This window comes from Hippocampus bargibanti, linkage group LG14, assembly GCF_051943395.1.
Source record: "Hippocampus bargibanti isolate YZ-2025 linkage group LG14, ASM5194339v1, whole genome shotgun sequence".
NCBI lineage: Eukaryota > Metazoa > Chordata > Actinopteri > Syngnathiformes > Syngnathidae > Hippocampus > Hippocampus bargibanti.
The window spans coordinates 6,497,767-6,515,789 of NC_142747.1; the positions used below are offsets into that span (position 1 = coordinate 6,497,767).

The window sequence follows — 18,023 nt, forward strand, 5'->3', positions numbered from 1 at the left end:
AGTATCGTTGTCAAAAAAAACTGCTAAGTGGCACTATACAGTTCCATTTTGGCTACTGGTGGCTGTTGTTGTTGTTGTTGTTGTTGTTGTACTGTTGTTGTTATATATATATATATATATATATATATATATATATATATATATATATATATATATATATATATATATATATATATATATATATATATACATACATACATGCAGGACGCAGCTTCTCTGTTCAGCTGTTTAAGCCACTTCAGCCTTTCTGTGAAACTCATTTAAATAAAATAAAATAATATCTCCCTATATGACCAGCCACTACAATAAGACCAAGGGTGACGTCACACTAATGCCGAGGACAGCTTTTAGCCGGCCCCACGCTGCATATGAACACATTTGCGTTGTTCTCAGGCCACGTCGCCGGCGCTGTAATCAGCCTTTTCCACAATCCATTAACAATCCAATAGCGGCGGCTTAATGACTCTCGAAAGGCGGCAGGAAAAGAAGAAGAAGAAGCAGAGGAGATTTTCTTTTATTTGATGGTGTAATCTTTTTGATAAAAAAAACACTTGGGCCACATTAAAATTCATGTCTGATTTCATGCAGATATTGGATGCAAAAGAGAAGTGAGCACTCAATTGGATCTCGAAATTATTATTAAACTCAGTGATTGGCATGAATGTGATTGTACTCTTCACCCAAAGAAACATCCACGTTATTGGATGAATAAACCCTTTCTAATTTTAGCATCATATGCGTACCCTACAAAGATTCTTTGTCCATGATTTGGGAGCAAGGCTGGGTGAAAGTCAGATCATTTTCAAGTGATGACAGATGGCAATCAACATATTGTATTTTTCTGAACTATAACGACCCTAAAAGTATTCCATTCTCGCAAATGGTGAAAGTGCACTGATCCACCCAAATTGCGAATCAATATTTAGATTTATTGGATATAGTATTTAAGATGTTCTGGAAAGCGTTTTATTGCAGCTACAGCGATTGTGAAAGCTTTACATAAATAAAGGGTTATTGTATTTCTTTAGTGCAGCTCTATCTAGTGCAGGGGTGGGCAAACGTTTTGACTCGCGGGCCACAATGGGTTCTAAAATTTGACAGAGGGGCCAGGCCAGCAGCATTTGGAGGGAGTGTCTGGGCATTAAATGTAGTGTGTGCAAACCTCATAGCACAGTAAGAACACTACAACTCAATTTATTAACTGTTGTTCAAATGTGAAAAATAGCCCTTATTAGTTAATAAATTTGTCTCAAGGAATATCCAAGAGATAACATTAACATACTATTTCACAGATACTGGGAGGAGAAAATTGTAAATAGATTAAAATAACATACGCACGGTGATATCGCAAGATTACCGTCTGTTTTTAATAAGTTTCAATCAAAGGTGCAAAGTTAAAGAAACCAACATTTATTGAAAAATGGAATCACTTTCATCATTCAAAACATATTATTACACAACGAAATACTCAAGCTCAATAATATCTACTCGTGTTAAACTCCGCAAAAAAAATGGATTGTCCTGACCGCGCACTCTACAAAATCGCCACGGACGCCCTCGCCTTCACACGCAAACAGTACAGGTGTATCGTTGCCAAGCTCACAGACAGAGGCTACCTACAGTTGAAATTTGCATACTCGGCAAGGCAGCCAATCAGAACCCTGCTTTGTGCTTCAGACTTTCCTTCAGACTGTAAAGTCACAAACCGCGACTGTAAAGTGTACTTGAGAGTTATGAAAGGCACTTAGTGGCTTGCAGCAGACAACGCAATGCAAACATTGCATTGTGCATAATGACCACAAACGACAACTGGAGCAAACTCTTCAGCCACGGATATTTACCCTAAATTAAGCAAGGTAGAATTTGTGGTAGGTACATTCTTAATAAAAAAAAAAAAAAGCTTTATACTTTGCGTTGTTTTTTTTTTTGATTACTTGTCTTATTGTGTTTCATTCAATAATGACTCTGTGGTGGCATCAGCCATCCACTATGGCATTGTCTGCTGGTCAGGCAGCATCACCACCCGGGACAGAAAAAGACTGGAGCGCTTTGTCAAGCGGGCCAGTTCTGTCGTGGGCTGCTCGCTGGACTCTCTAGAGGAGGTGGGCAACAGACGGACGCTAGCTAAACTAAAAGCTATGACGGAGAGCCCCTCCCACCCCCTCCTGCCCATCCTGACAGCTCTGGGTAGCTCCTTTAGCCAGAGACTATTACACCCGCGCTGCAAGAAGGACAGGTACCGCCACTCGTTCCTACCGACTGCTGTCAGGCTTCACAATTCCCAATGATCACATGTGAAAAAAAAAAACAAAAACTGGACACTTGTAAATATGGGTTGTTGCAATATATCTAAATGCATGTACAGTCTTGTTTATAGAACGGTTTTTGCACATCTACATTTGCACAGTATACAGCTGACATTTTTATTTTGTTATGCTTAGAATATCTTGTTTTCTATCCTTTCACTCCCACCCCAACCCCATCCCTCTTCAATTGCTGCTGTGGACTGCAAATTTCCCCATTGCGGGACGAATAAAGGTATTCTGATTCTGATTCTGATTCTGATTCAAGCGGCCCGGTAGTTGAGTGGTTAGCACACCGGCTTCACAGTGCAGAGGTCGCTGGTACGCGTCCCACCCCAGCCTCCCCGTGTGGAGTTTGCATGTTCTCCCCGGGCCCGTGTGGGTTTTCTCCGGGTCCTCCAGTTTCCTCCCACATTCCAAAAACATGCATGGCAGGCAGATTGAACAATGTGAGAGTGACTGTTGTACGTCTTTGTGTGCCCTGCGATTGGCTGGCAACCAATTCAGGGTGTCCCCCGCCTCGTGCCCGAAGACGCTGGGATAGGCTCTGGCACCCCCCGCGACCCTACTGAGAAATAAACGGTACGGAAAATCGATGGATGGATGGATTGTGTTTCAAGTTGTGAAAAATGGGGCAGGCAGCTTTTCAGAGTTGTCTGCCTTGTTGTCCGCGAACTTTTTGTCTTGAGTTTCAGACATTGTTTTTACTATAATTTGGACAAATTCGGCGGGCCGGATTAAAAAGCCTAGCGGGTCGTATGTGGCCCGCTGACCTTAGTTTGCCAATGTCTGATCTAGTGTATGCATAACGCCACAGCAGCCACTGGTGTAGCTTCCATGCAATGCTCCACATCGTGTGTGCGCCCTAAATTGTTTTAAAATGGGCCATTCATCGAACATCAGTCTAATAGTCCAAATGCCTTATTGTAAGGAAAATACGTCACTCAAAACGGTTGGGCAAATTGTGTGTGACATTTGTCTATGTCGTACAAAGGGAAAAAAAGATTTATTTCTTGTTTGTATTTATTTTTGCAGTGAATATGCTACCACAGTTTTGCTAACATTCTGTACTGTGGTACAAAAAATATCGAAAATAGATACCATTAAAAAAAAACATGTTTTTTCCCCTTGCAATTCATCATGATGTGAAGTCCCTAACGTTGGGCGAGCAGACGCTCAAAGGGTCCATCTGAAAATTGAGATTTAATGAGCTCTGGGTGAGGCAGCAATGTCTCAAGGCTCCTTTTTTCTGGGGTCAGCCTAGTTAACGTGCCCACTTATGCATGAAAGCGACGTTGTTCTCGGCGCGAATGACTCGTGACTGAACCCGAGAGCGAAGGCGACGCAACAGTGGCGTTGATCTTTGCGGCCCGGAATAGAAACAAACAATGGTAAGCGGATGACATCAACTATTTGCTTGAATGGAAAAGCGCTTCAACAATAAATCCCCACACTCTCATTTAGTCCAAGAAAACGTTCACGAATATGACAACTGCATCCCTCACTGTAAAAGTCGTACAGAAAGGTAAGCTAGCATAATTTAGCAATTTAGTGTACACACACCTCTGCTCAAAAATTAGCAAAGCTTCCTGTTGCCGACACCTTTAATTTTGGAGGACATAAACTTCATTTCCATGTTGTCAAAGAAATATTGATCTAATCAACTATTTTATTTGGAGGCCATCGCCAGCGACGGCCTCCAACGGGAGGAAATTCCCACATCTCCCCTATGTGTATGTATGTGCGTGCGCGGGTGAGGAAGCAATTTGACACTCGAGTCTGATCTGTAGCTTGTCACAAATTGATTTTTAGTGAGTTTGTAAAAATGAAAATGACTGAAATGGGGGTGGGGGGAATGAACCCCCTGGCCCCTCTTGATTATTTTTGCGAGTGAAAACAATAGTATATATATATAATAGTATTTTTGTATGTTTTTTTTTTTATTTTATGGTTTTTGTTGTTTTTGTTGTTTTGGTTTTTTTGCACTGCAAATTTGAAAGAGGGAACACATGGAGGATCTGATTACGTTGATGACTGTCTGGTGTCCACTTCATAAAACTAATATTCATTTGCTTCAATGCGTTCACCACAAGAGGAGAAACCAAAAAAGGAAAAAGAAAACAAAGCTTCAAAGAACTCAGTTCAGCATGCGTCAAACAATTATGGCATTTTTATGGCATTAACGTTTTATTCCTAAACAAATATCCTAAGTCATGTTTAGGTCGAAATTAGATTGTTATAGGAACCCAGGCTCACTCTATTAGCTGATAACAAAAACCATGAGCGAACAAAACAAAAAATATTTCATCTACAGTAAAGTCTCGTTGTATCGATATCGGTTATATCGATAGTACCGCTTATTACAATACTATTTCTATGAACGCAAGGAGAGAATTACATGCGCGCAGGGTCGGATATATCGATATCCCGGTTATATCGATATTTTTTCGGACTCCCGAGAATATCGATATAACGAGACTTTACTGTATTTGCAGGATCAAATTTGGTCCTTACACACTTGCAATGCCCCCCCCCCCAACCTCTCCCTCAATCACACAGTGGAAGCATCGACTAAAAGGATCATATCAAGCTTCTTCTCTTTTCCCGCATTTTCAGCCCGTCGCTTCACTGCTCAAGTCTCATCTCAACGTTTAATGGAGCCTCGCATCGGTCGACGATCGGGAAGAAACCTTGCTTACCAGCACGCCTTGGCATCAGGCTAAATAAATGTACGTTTATGGAGCGCATGGGGTTCATTGTCACCGGAATGACACTGAGGGGTGGTGGCGGGGAGTACGAGGAGGAGAGGGGGGGGTTATTAAATCACTCTTCCCGCCACAGGGGGGTCTGCCATTGCATAGAAGAAATATATTCAAAGGAATTATGCTCCCCCAGCCGGCTTGGGCGGAATAAATCCAACGGCTGTCAGAGGGTGAGACGCCGCAGGAAGCGAACTGAGGACATGGACTTGCAGATCCCAGGGATGCCATCAATTTCGATGGGAATTCTCAACAAAACAATACCCAAAAAGATTATATTTGCAAGGGCAGAGGAGGGCTGGTAAATACTTTCAATGCTACTCGAGTCCATCTCGCTGGAAGAGGGCTATGCTGTTGTCACGTGCAGGATAGCTGTCAGCATCGAGCTGTTGGATGCACATTTGAATGCATTCATTTCAGAAGGTAAATAGTGTCATGAGGCTTTGCAAGCTAGCTTGTTCTAATTACGGCTCGGTAAGCGTTTTGTATCAGAGTATGGGTTCACAATTGTACTTTTACTGAAAAATGACAATTCAGTTCGCTGAAATAATCAAGGACATTATAAAAGGTTGTCATCAAAATAAACAACAAAAAAACGTACTGACTATATGGTCGATGAGAAGGTTTCTTCAGCCGTCATCTGTACAAAAGTGAAGGTTTCGGACGTTTCGCCTCCTATCCAAGAGGCTTCGTCAGCGAACTAAAGTCTGACTGGTCGTATCGGCCCCATTTATATATCCCTAATGTCCAGACCTGGTGGCGCCGGACACAGCTATGATAGGTCCCTACTCTCAGGTTGGGGGGGGGGCGCGGGACCCCCCCCCCTGTGGCCCCACATGACTATATGGTCATACATTTGGTGCTCCAAATGGTGTTTTTGGTGCTTGGCACTACAGCGCCAATCTAATGTTATCCTGTCACCTAGGCACACAAAGTCACAGTTTGCTTCTTGATTATTTTTTTAATTGGTATTATACCAAGCCAAATTTTGATATACCACATGTTGTGGTGTGTAAAGCACACCCAAAAGCCTTGATTTTTCTTCAAATGATAACGCAGGTGAGTCTTATATGTGAAGTAATATTGAGCCACAACAGGTCTCACAACTGCTGTCAGCAGCCACTGACTCCATTTCCCTTTCTAGAAGTAGTGCTTAACCCGGCCTCTCATGTAGCGCCTTATAATGTGCTATTCCTTATATTTGAAAAACTTGCATATATTTATATGTTATATTTGATTTTTTTTTTTTCATTCATTGAATGTGCAACTTGTAATCCGGTGGGTGCGCCTTTTATATGGAAAAAGTTGGAAAATGCACTGTTCATGAAATGACAACCGACGTCTCTGGAAATGTTGTGTCCATAATTTGTAAAATGGCTTCAAATGACTTCTACTGAGCGTATTTTAAAAAGATTCCACCGCATATAGCTATATACTACGTTTTAAGACTCGCGCTGAATATTCAGGAAGTCTTGTTTTTGAGTTGGTGACGAGTCCGTACATGACGTCACTAGAGGAACGCCCCACACCGAAAAAAGACACATTGTAGCAGTCCTTCCATCACGTCAATGTATTTTGCTGTACTGTTTGGTCTGAAAACCTTGTGTTGCACCCAAAAGCTGCCAGAAGAGGGTGTCCAAGCTCCATATAAGGAATTTATAAGCCTGTGGAAACGGAGGTGGCCACAGGAGGTCACCATTTTGTGCTTCTTTTTCGTTGAGACATCTCCCCTCAATGTTGCCTCATAATGGCACGGAATAAATTCTTTAATCGATTGCAAACATGTAAGCTTTCCTCTTCAGAACTATTTGAATCATATTCATAACTGGATGTGTAACAAGAAAGCATATTCTCAAAATCTGAAGCCATTGTTTTGATTCTGCAGCAATGCAAGACGTATTGGCGTGACGTTACGAACTGGGGACGGGACTTTCTGAAAATGCCTAATTCGCAGCTCAATTTTTTGCAGATTTTGGACACTTTAAGTCATTTTTATTGGTGTTTTGCATTTGAATAAAAATATCATACTGCGTGTTTTGGGTATTTTAGATGCTATAAAACGTTTTTCTGATGTCAGTTAAGAAACAAAAAAAGGGACGTCGGTTGTCCTTTAAGGGTGCACCTTATACTCCGGTGAGTCTTATATACCAGAAGATATGATATATTGATCGCGTGTCTATCGCCATATATACTGAATATTCGCCCAATCCCAAAATCAACAAAATTATTTACGCATAATTGCCGATTGCCATGACCTGGATGACGATTGACACAGGCAGGGTGTCGGTAAGTAAATAAATTAATAAATACATCAATAAATGAATAAATACCATCTCATATGAGCAAAGCAGTTGGGTATTTTGTATCTTGATATGAAACAGTTCATTCTTAATGGTTTGAGCAATTGTGCAATGAGGTTAATGATGTGCATCAGCATGATGGTTATGTGACAAGTGATCAACATGTGGTGATTGACTAATTTCACATAGGCTACAGCTACCGCAATAAAAAGTTGATGCAATAAATAAATAAATAAATAAATAAATGCAAATCTGGAAGTCGGGATGTATAAAGATCAACTTGCCAAAAGCAGCAAAGATGACACCAACATTACAACTGTGAACTGCAAAAAGTGCACACACACACACACACACACACACACACACACACACACACACGCACACGCACACGCACACGCACACGCACACACACACACACAAGTGCGTCCCACCTGTCCCCCGGAGCAGTCGAGCCAAAGGGAAAATGCCGAAAGATGTTGAGACAACTTCAGATGGACTTGATGCATGAACTTGGCAAGTCATCCTTCACTGACAGTCAGCGTTTCTTATCTCTTATCCACACGCGCCATTGTTTGCCACGTCGAGGAATCGCATTCGGGCCCACGTTCATGTGTCAAAAGGTGGCTGACTCATTTACGCTCATCTTTGCATTTCCAACAATGGGTGAGGCTGCAGATTTCGCTTTTGGACCCCAATTACCAGAAATCTCTTTGATGGCTGTAATCTGTCATTTGCATGAGCATAATAAATTAATACTGTAATAATAACTACAAGTAATAACAAATATTGAGCCAGACGCCATAGCTTTATTAAAAAGGAATAAGATGAGATTTTCTGGTTGGCACAGATTCTTCTGGAGGGGGCGGGGCAGGTGATGGACACTCGGACCCATGCGGTGGTGACCCAACGCAAATGAGATGTAGCGTTGGAGGCTGGAATAAACTGAATGGTGTATTGATGATTCGGCAAATGGATACAATTGCGAAATAACAAGCAAGAAGACCTTTCTGAAATTGGCTGTCCAAAATTGTGGACGGCCTGTACCCCAAACAACTGTTATCTGTACTTTCCCTTGGATGGGGAAAATTATCATGAGATCCTAGCGTTCCTATCTGGCTCGTGCATCAGCAGCAGGTGCTCAACACGTACACAATGACAAAAACAAAAATGCATGCCCTGCAATGTCAACGCCTTCGTTGGATTCCAAAACTCCAGCTCCACGTTTTCCAACTTGATTAGCTGAGCATTCCCATGATGAGCTGTTTGCCGCTCTGATTGTGACGCATCTCCCCCCAATACACTATCCTCATAGGACATTTATCCCACACATGCAATCAGCCTGGAGCTACCAACTGCTGGAAAAACACAATCCTCAGGCTATTTCTCTTGACCACCAACAAGTTAATCACTCTTGCACTGATATGGAGCTGTTAAACGAAGCTCGCACATACGGATAATCGGTCTAATTTGAGTCCAATACCCTGCCTGCCATTAAAAGTCAGCAAAAGACCGAATTATCGTGTACACCATAATCGACGGGCAGTAATCTCACGTTTGCGTGTAAATCCTTTCCTGCGAGTCAGCAACGATCCAACTATTAACAAACTCAGACTCACATAATCTTGGCATGAGTGCGCACAGACCAGAGAAGCACAATTGTGTTCAACAAAAAATAATAAACAAATAAATGAAGATGAAAAGGTTTCTTCAGCCGTCACATGTACTACTTCGAAGGGGTCGGACATTTCGCTCCTCATCCGAAGAGCTTCGTCAGCGAACTTAAGTTGTGCTGGTAAACCTGGCCCTGTGTGCCTAATCCCTCTGCTGGACCCTTGCTCTGATAGGTTCCTACTCTAAGGTTGGGGGAACAGTGGACCACTCCCTGAAGCCAATCTGATTACCTCTACTGTTCTATCCCTGGCTCTGGTTCCTCCTAATTAGCCAATCTGATTACCTCTCCAATCTGATTACCTCTATTGTACTATCCGTGGTTCTGGTTTCACCTCATTAGCCAATCCGATTCCCACTATTGTTCTAACCCTGGCTCTGGTTTCACCTCATTAGAATGACTCAGCCTACATGGTATCGGCCTAAGAAGTCTGTTGAAAGCACGGTCTGATTTTAAATCTTAAACCACCATGGCGATTTAGTGAAGGGTTTTGCATCTTTTTCTCATTTTACTTAGCTAAGATTTTGACCTCGCTGTCCTAAAATGAATGGTTGCTATCTTTTAAATGCAGATTAACTGCAGATTGACGGCCACAAAAATAACCGAAGAAATAAGCAAATAAATAAATTCTCTCTCTCTCTCTCTCTCTCTCTCTCTCTCTCTCTCTCTCTCTCTCTCTCTCTCTCTCTCTCTCTCTCTCTCTCTCTCTCTCTCTCTCTCTCTATCTATATATATATATATATATATATATATATATATATATATATATATATATATATATATATATATATATATATATATATGTGGGTTTTTGGTTTTTTCTTTTTGGATGGCGCAGGTCTGCCTCGAGACAGTCATTTGGAATTTGCGAACTTAAAAGACTTGACATTCTCATCAAATCTCCTCTTGGGATTGCTTGGTACGACCAAACTTCAATTGCCTGCCATGACAACAAAGGAATTATGCAAGCGTTTTTTTGTAGACGACTCGATGGGAGAGTTCACCGAATGAGGACATCACAAAGAGACGCTGATGAAAGAACGCCTTAATCAACGGCAATGAGGCTGCCCGACGCATGGACACACCCCAAGACTCTTGTTGCCGATTAGTAAAACAATCAAGAGTCAGGTCGCAGGATAAGACCGATTTATGGCTTCTTCGCGTTGTCGTGTCGCTCGTGTTATTTACATTAGCCCTCAACACCCGCAGACATTCATCACGGGTACGAATTACAACGGGGTTCGTAATGCCAAAATCGATCCAACTGTGACTGAACTGTTCCAGAAAAACAAAACTCGAACATTAAAGTACTTGTCCAAAATAGCCCCTTGAAAACAAAATGGTGGACTTTCCTGTAAAATTTCATACATTGACCGTTGAGATTTTGTGTGTCCTGTCACGACATTAAATAATTTGTTTAACTGCGATATGGGGCTGTTTTATTCTTCTGGTTCCTAAAAGACAATACTTAAATCCACATAAAGACATAGCACGTTTTCGGTATGTTGAGGACCCCAAAAAGGGTCTTTTGTTATTAGTAGAGGATTCCGAGATGTCATTCTCACTGCCTGATGCTCGCACAAGCGCCAACTCATTGGAGAACAAAGCCATGAGAGAGTCGCGTGTCTGCTGCGATTAGTTCTTAGGCAAGTCAGTGAAAAGTCTGTGGTTCATTGATGGAACCACGCGGCTCGATTAGTTTGCTACCCATTTATCCAGTGAAAGGCTCCAGTTGCAAAAATGTATCCCACCGTGAGGTTACGGAGCCTTTCAGAGCCGCGGTGAGGGCCACTAAACACAAATTAGCTTATGAGCTAACGAGTAATGTCAAATAGGCTACTCACAGTTGTGCTAGTTTTCCACTGATGCCAACAAAAGGTAGCTCTGCCGTTTTAACCACATGACCCCCCCCCCCCCCCCCCCCACACACACACACACACACACACAGACACCTCTCCTCTTTAAACAAAGGTAAACTGAAATGGTCCAAAAAAATACATGAATGCATTAATGTCCACATTTTACTTCCTCTACTTCTCGGTCATTGTGTTAGCACAGCGTTGCTAGAAAAACAGGTGAAATACAGAATTCAAAATGCCGACTTCACTGGTCAAATTTTGCTTGAAACCTGGAGGGGATCCGACTGGGAATCGCTTCAGCAGACTTGCTTAAAACTCGAACGTTTGAGGAGCATGACCTACACATACAGTGCAAGCCTCACTCCCACCTCTGCTCGATGGAGATGTGGCGAAATTATCAAACGCCGTTTTTGTCTCGGGCCTCAGCGTGTCAACAGCAGTTTGCCTTCGGGATTGTCTGTTCGAATCGGAGTCAACGCTGCGAGTGACGTGTTTGCACGTTTGCCGAACGGCGGCCGTCTCGACAGTCGTAGCAATTACGATGTCAGATTAATCCTGGAGGGGGATGCGTGTCGCTCACTCGCTGAAGGGGAACACTCAGACAATCTAAAGAGGCCGACGGAGACGTGTTGTAGTCTGTCATCCCAACAAATGTCAGTCATGCCAAAATCAGGGCATATATATATATATATATATATATATATATACACACCTTGGCTTACGACCTTAATTGGTTCCCAGACAGAGTGTGTAAGGCGAAAAGTGTGCATTGCAAAAATTAATTTCCCATAGGAAACCATTAAAATGAGAATAATGCGTTCCCAGGTCCCCATAAAACAGAATTTTCTACTTTCTAATTTTCTAAGCCTTAAAACTACAGAAAATATACCTTATTTTATGTATAATAAATGTGCTATAGTATTATGATTAAAGAAATAAACTGCACTGTACAATAAAGTCATTTTATTTACCTTTGTGACGGTCGTTAATGGCTTGATGGAATGGAGTGTCCGGTTTCCTCAGCATTAAACACTTGATGAGGAACGTAACCGTCTTCTTTCACCATCTTGAGGAATGATCCCTTGTAGGTGCTTTCTCTGTGATAATTGTATCTAGTTCTTCATCAATTGTGATTTGTTTAGCTGGGTTGATAACTTTTTGCATCAAGTGTACAGATGACTTGTGCGGGTTACTTGTGGAGCCTGATTGATGGGATATTTTAACCTTCCAGTCTACACTCTGCTTTTGAATTTTCAAAGTTGAAACAAGTCTAAATTTCACTGTTTTCTTTCCATTTTATAACCTTTTTTATGTTTATTCTTTTATTTTTCACTGTTTTTTTTGGTTTAAAACTCTGTCATCTCCCTTTCGTGTGTGTGTGTGTGTGTGTGTGTGTGTGTGTGTGTGTGTGTGTGTGTGTGTGTGTGTGTGTGTGTGTGTGTGTGTGTGTGTGTGTGTGTGTGTGTGTGTGTGTGTGTGTGTGTGTGTGTGTGTGTGTGTGTGTGTGTGTGTGTGTGTGTGTGTGTGTGTGCGTGTTTTCTCTCACTCTCTGTCTACCTGTCTCTTTAATGTTTAACCCCCCCCACTGCTGGGTTCATGACCAATCACGTGGCTTTAACCGAAGACTGGGGCCGAGGAATAGAGAAATAAATGCAGTCGGCTGCCATTTTCTTGTTAGAAGAACGGGCTCGTTCACGAACGACACATCATTGTGGCAGCTCCGTGTTTATCCCGAAAAATAGTTCGTATCCCAAGGTAAAATTTTCATAAATGTAACGTTCGTAAACCGAAAAAATAATATATATATATATATATATATATATATATATATATATATATATATATATATATATATATATATATATATATATATATATATATATATATATATATTCCAAATATTATTCACACCACATTATAAGGCGAGGAGAGCTTCTACTCGCCTTATAAGGTGCCTTACACTAGAAATGGAGTCTGTGGCTGCTGACAGTAGTTGCGAGACCCGTTATGGCTGAACATTACTTCACATATAAGGCACACCTGCGTATAAGGCGCAGGGTCATATTTGGAAGAAAATCAAGGCCTTTGGGTGCACCTTACACACCGGAAAATATGGTATATACATATATCTTCCATTTCAACTACAGAAACAAAGTTGTATTGTGATCTGAAAGTTCAATTTAAAGGACAACCGGCGTCACTTTTTTGTTTCTTAACTGACATCAGAAAAACGTTTTATAGCATCTAAAATACCTAAAACACGCAGTATGATATTTTTATTCAAATGCAAAACACCAATATAAATGACTTGAATGCGAAAGTGTCCAAAATCTGCAAAAAATTGAGCTGCGAATTGGGCATTTTCAGAAAGTCCCGCCCCCAGTTCGTGACGTCACGCCAAGACGTCTTGCATTGCTGAAAAATCAAAACAATGGCTTCAGATTCGGAGAATATGCTTTCTTGTTACACATCCAGTTATGAATATGATTCAAATAGTTCTGAAGAGGAAAGCATACAAGTCTGCAATCGATTAAAGAATTTTTTCTGTGTCATTTTGAGGCAAACGGGCGACCAGCTCCCGTGAGGAATGAATCAGCCCGTTTCCACAGGCTGATAAATTCCTTCCATGGAGCTTGAACGCCCTCTTCTGGCGGCTTTTGGGGGCAACATCAAGGTTTTCAGACAAACAGTACAGCAAAATACATTGACATGATGACGGACTGCTACAATATGTCTTTTTGTCGGTTGGGGTGGGGGGGGGGCTTTCATGACGTAACGTGAGGACTCGTCACCAACTCAAAAACAAGACTTCCTAAATATTCAGCGCGAGTCTTAAAACGCAAAATATAGCTATATGCGGTGGAGATGCGCTCAGTAGAAGTCATTTAAAGCCATTTTACAAATTATGGACACAATTTATCCGGAGACGTCGGTTGTCCTTTAAATTAAATATTTTCATGATTGTTGATCAATAGTTTGGCCTACAATTGGCCGTTTGGGTACTAATCTGAAAGCTAATATATTTGGAAACAGGGGGGCTTGTAACGCAAGTTTGAGAATCGCTCAGTGTGACGAGTTATCACAGAGTCGCCATCATCTAAGCAGACGATGCGCTTCGGGGACGTGTCGGCTTGTTGGGTCGGGAGTCTTTCATGTCGGTTTCCACTCAGATTTGTCAGTGACAAGCAGACACCCTTGGGTGCCATTGTCTTGGCGAGACAGCCCCATCCCCAACCCAACCCTTTCGTCGGGTCACTTATTGGCCGTCTTCACTGCGATATATTTTCATTTGGCCGACCTGGGGGTTAGCCTTCATCGCCGCGTTGTCATATTCAATTAGCCAGAGGACCCACATCGCAATTTGTCTCAGTTAAGCAGCGGCGAGCGTCATGAGCCACGCTGAGATCGCGCACCTGCACCAGGGAGGGGTGTCCAAATTGCCAGGACCAGATGTAAGGACCATTTCGACAAGCCGCATTTTGAATTAATTCACTCTTTCAATGCTATAGCTATTTAAAAAAATAATATTTATCAGCGTGACTCAAAATCATGAAATGTGATCATGTCATGAATTAATGTTTAATTGCAAATCCCCCCATTGTGGGACGAATCAAATTTATCTTATCTTAATGTGATTTGTTCACAAATAGAGCAGAGCAGAAAGTGGAGCAAATCGTTTTTTGCTCCTCCTCAAATTAATTATCTGCATTCAACACAGGGTTATAGGGGGGATGTCAGTGCTTGTCTGCAGTTTATGTGTTTACATATCTAGGACGTTGGACAAGTACTACTACAAGTGACATCCGACTTACAACCGGCGCAACTTGCGATCACCCGTAATTACGATCACGACCACAATCTCACTCCCGCACAGCAATTGACCGCGTGATGGCACCGGAGGGGGTGGGGGTGTCTACCGATGCCGGCCGCAGCGCGACCAGGACTAAGGCCGAGGCGGGTGGGCGTCTGCGCTTGGGAGTGCCACGACGAGAACGGGGTGAGGGTCCTCGGTCACCGCCCGCGGCCCGGACAGGAATAGAGCCGAGGCGGGTCAGGCATCTGTTCTGCTTCGGGGTGAGGTGGCAGGTCGGGCGCGTCAGTGCTGCAGACGGCCGCGGGGTCGGGCCGGTCGTCAGGGAGCGGGGTAAGGTCCGGGTAGAGGGCAACTGGTAGAACACAGGCGACCCAGACCCACGCCCACCCACCCCTGTGGTGTCCGAATCGAATTGTTTGCAAGTCATTTAGCAGCGAGTCTTAATTAAATATTTAGAATGGATTTCGACTTACGACCATTTTGACTTACGGCCGTTTGGTCAGAACAGAACCCTGCCGTAAGTCGGATGTTACCTGTATAGAATTTATTGCATGATGATTTTTTTTTTGTTTTTTATAGCCAAACAAGCAGTCAGTCATTTACAAATTTGCATATCTTTGGAAAAATGTTTGCTACAATAGTCATGCTTTTTCAAAGTATCATTGTATGCTTGCTATTTCTTTTTAGATTTTTTTGTCATATTATGTCTTTTTCCTGTTGTTCCTATATTTTGTCTTGCTCGTTGGGTTGACATTTTCATCTGTATGACACATCAGCTCCCTCCACCTACCGGTGTCTTGTCCAGGTGTGCCTCGGTGTCTCATCACCTTGAATTCAGTTACCTGTTGCCTCAAATTCCGTGTCGATTACTTAAAATAAATATTGGAAAACCCAAATGTTCATGCGACACCCATCGCTGAGTTTATATTTATGAAAACCCTTTAAATGTTCCATTCCAATCCCTGCAAAATTAACTAATTCACATTCACGGGCCATTTCATCAAGCACATCAAGAGTATCTCATACCAAATTAAAAACTGCTCTCGAAAAGATGAAGTTCTGCAAACTGCAAGTACAACAATAAAAACGCAGTTGAGTTGTTTAGCCTTTTTGTTCTGTGTCTCATTGCACCGAATGGATTGAGCCAGCAATTCAGGCTCTTTAGTTTCACATTCAAGAGTCTTGAATCTTTTATTCCGAATTTTGGCGTGGCCAGCCGTTGCACTTGTAAAACATCGCTCCATTATACATGAAGAAAAACCACAAGAGAGCAGGAGGAGGATTTCCTGGTACCACGCACACACACACACACACACACACACACACACACACACACACACACACACACACACACACACACACACACACACACACACACACACACACACACACACACACGCACACGCACACGCACACACACGCGCGCGCACACTACTTTTGAGTTGTTGGCCTTGGTCAAGTCCTGTCATATCTACCACCTCTTGACTGAATTGTGACTGGCACGGGGCTAGCCTCTCATATAAAGAAAAATCAATGTCAGGTGACATAAAAATGATACACTGATTTAAAAAAAATATTATTTCCGTGCACGAACCATCAACTAGCTATGAGGTACATAACATGGAACCCAAGCAACAGCACCGCAAAAAATCAAGCCTCAAAAAGCCATGAAATTGAATTCTGGGATTGACTTCAAGAGCACCTGCCAAACGACAACCTGAGAGCTCTTGTGGAGACACATCTGCATTAATTGCACATCCAAGCCACTTTCATTGTGCGTCTAAGTGTTTGTAGGCATGGATTTAAGTTTAAAATAATTGGCTCCGTGGACGGGTTTTCGATCCACATTTGCACTCGTTCATTCCACAACGAGCAAGTTCATTAACTCCAGACTGGAGCAGCAGGTAAAAAAACACTCATTCCTGAGATTAATATTCCGACAAAAGCCGTTATTTCTCTTTTTGTCTCTATTTGAATGGAAAACAAGTATATACACGACAGCCTACAGTGGTTCCACTCACCGGGAAAGCAGCGGTACTGTCCGCCTCCGCTCGCCGAGCTCCTCGGTTCTTGTGCGGACCTCCTCCTCCTCCGCCACTGCCGCCGCTGCTACCGCCGATACCCTCGTGTCCAGCCTCCAGCCGAGAGAATCTCCAGATAAGTCCGCCAAGCTGCTCAGCTGGCGCCGACATCCATTCCGGAAGAAGAAGAAGAAGAGCTCTCATCCACTTTAGGTCCCGTCTTAGTTCAAGTCCACTCGTTCGTCAGCCTGTGTAGACGAAGACCGCTGGAGTCCCTCTGCAGGCTCGCATCCCAGTGGCTGTTGACTGACTGATCGAGGGAGGGAGGGAGAGGAGGACGCTGGTCCTTCCCCTTTCTTCGAGGAAAGATCGCGATCGAGTGGCACTGCTCGTTGGCACCGCCAGATTTTAACGCTGATGACTGTGTTGTTTAATTTACATGGCCCCACTAGTCCAAACACGGTGGTGTGATTATGTGAGATTATGTTTCGACGCCGGCCTCACGGTGCAGGTGTGGAGGGCTTTGACTTCCACTTCATTAGCCAACATATCCAGTATTATTTTGAAAGTTTCTTTTCTTATTTCTGACCAATTTAAGCTGTTTGAACTGCTTGTAAAAGTACATACAAAGCATCACATTTGTAACAATCAAGTCATCAGACAAAACTAAAATTGCTGACCTAGCAATGCTAGCTGATATTAGCACTTTAAAACAGCAGTTGAGTGCACGCTGGCGCGTGTGGCTGCCGCTGCTCACCCGCAGAAAAAAAATATCTGTAAAGTGTCCTTGAGAATTTTGAAAGGCACTTATAAATGAAATGCATGATTAATATTATTATAATGAAGGCTTATTTTTGCTCAAGACAGGTCGATTTATTTATTTATATATATACAGTGAGACCTCAACTTACAAACACCTTATGTTACAAAATTTTCGTCTTAAGAACCTCTAATTTATGAAAATTAAACCTTATAATAAGCACTATATTCATAATACACACCCACCACGGCTGGCGGAGTGATCTTCGGCGGAAGCACACGACCGAACAGCGCTCCAGCCGGCGCTACTTTGCACACCCCCTCTCATTGAATGCACACGTCGATCGCCTTGGACTTGGACTTGGAGCTTTTTGCTGATAATTTTACTATGATGGGACCGAAAAAAAACCCACCACAGGCTCGTGTTCAGCCCAGGAAGACACAAAATAAAATCACCGTCGCTGAGAAGAAGGAGAGAATTGAAAAACACAAACGAGTTGTGCGTTTGTGTTATTTAGTGGTCGAGCACGGCTATGCTA

The 18,023-nt window shown here is 42.6% G+C and overlaps 1 protein-coding gene across 1 annotated transcript in view; it reads right to left on the reverse strand.

The window, feature by feature from the left end:
* cntn5 (contactin 5) overlaps positions 1 to 16,913 on the reverse strand; it is a 130,301-nt gene extending 113,388 nt beyond the window's left edge. The window contains exon 1 of the mRNA XM_089013643.1: positions 16,726 to 16,913. The gene's annotated coding sequence lies outside the window, so the exon portion shown is untranslated. The remainder of the gene's footprint in view (positions 1 to 16,725) is intronic.
* Positions 16,914 to 18,023: the final 1,110 nt, after the last annotated feature.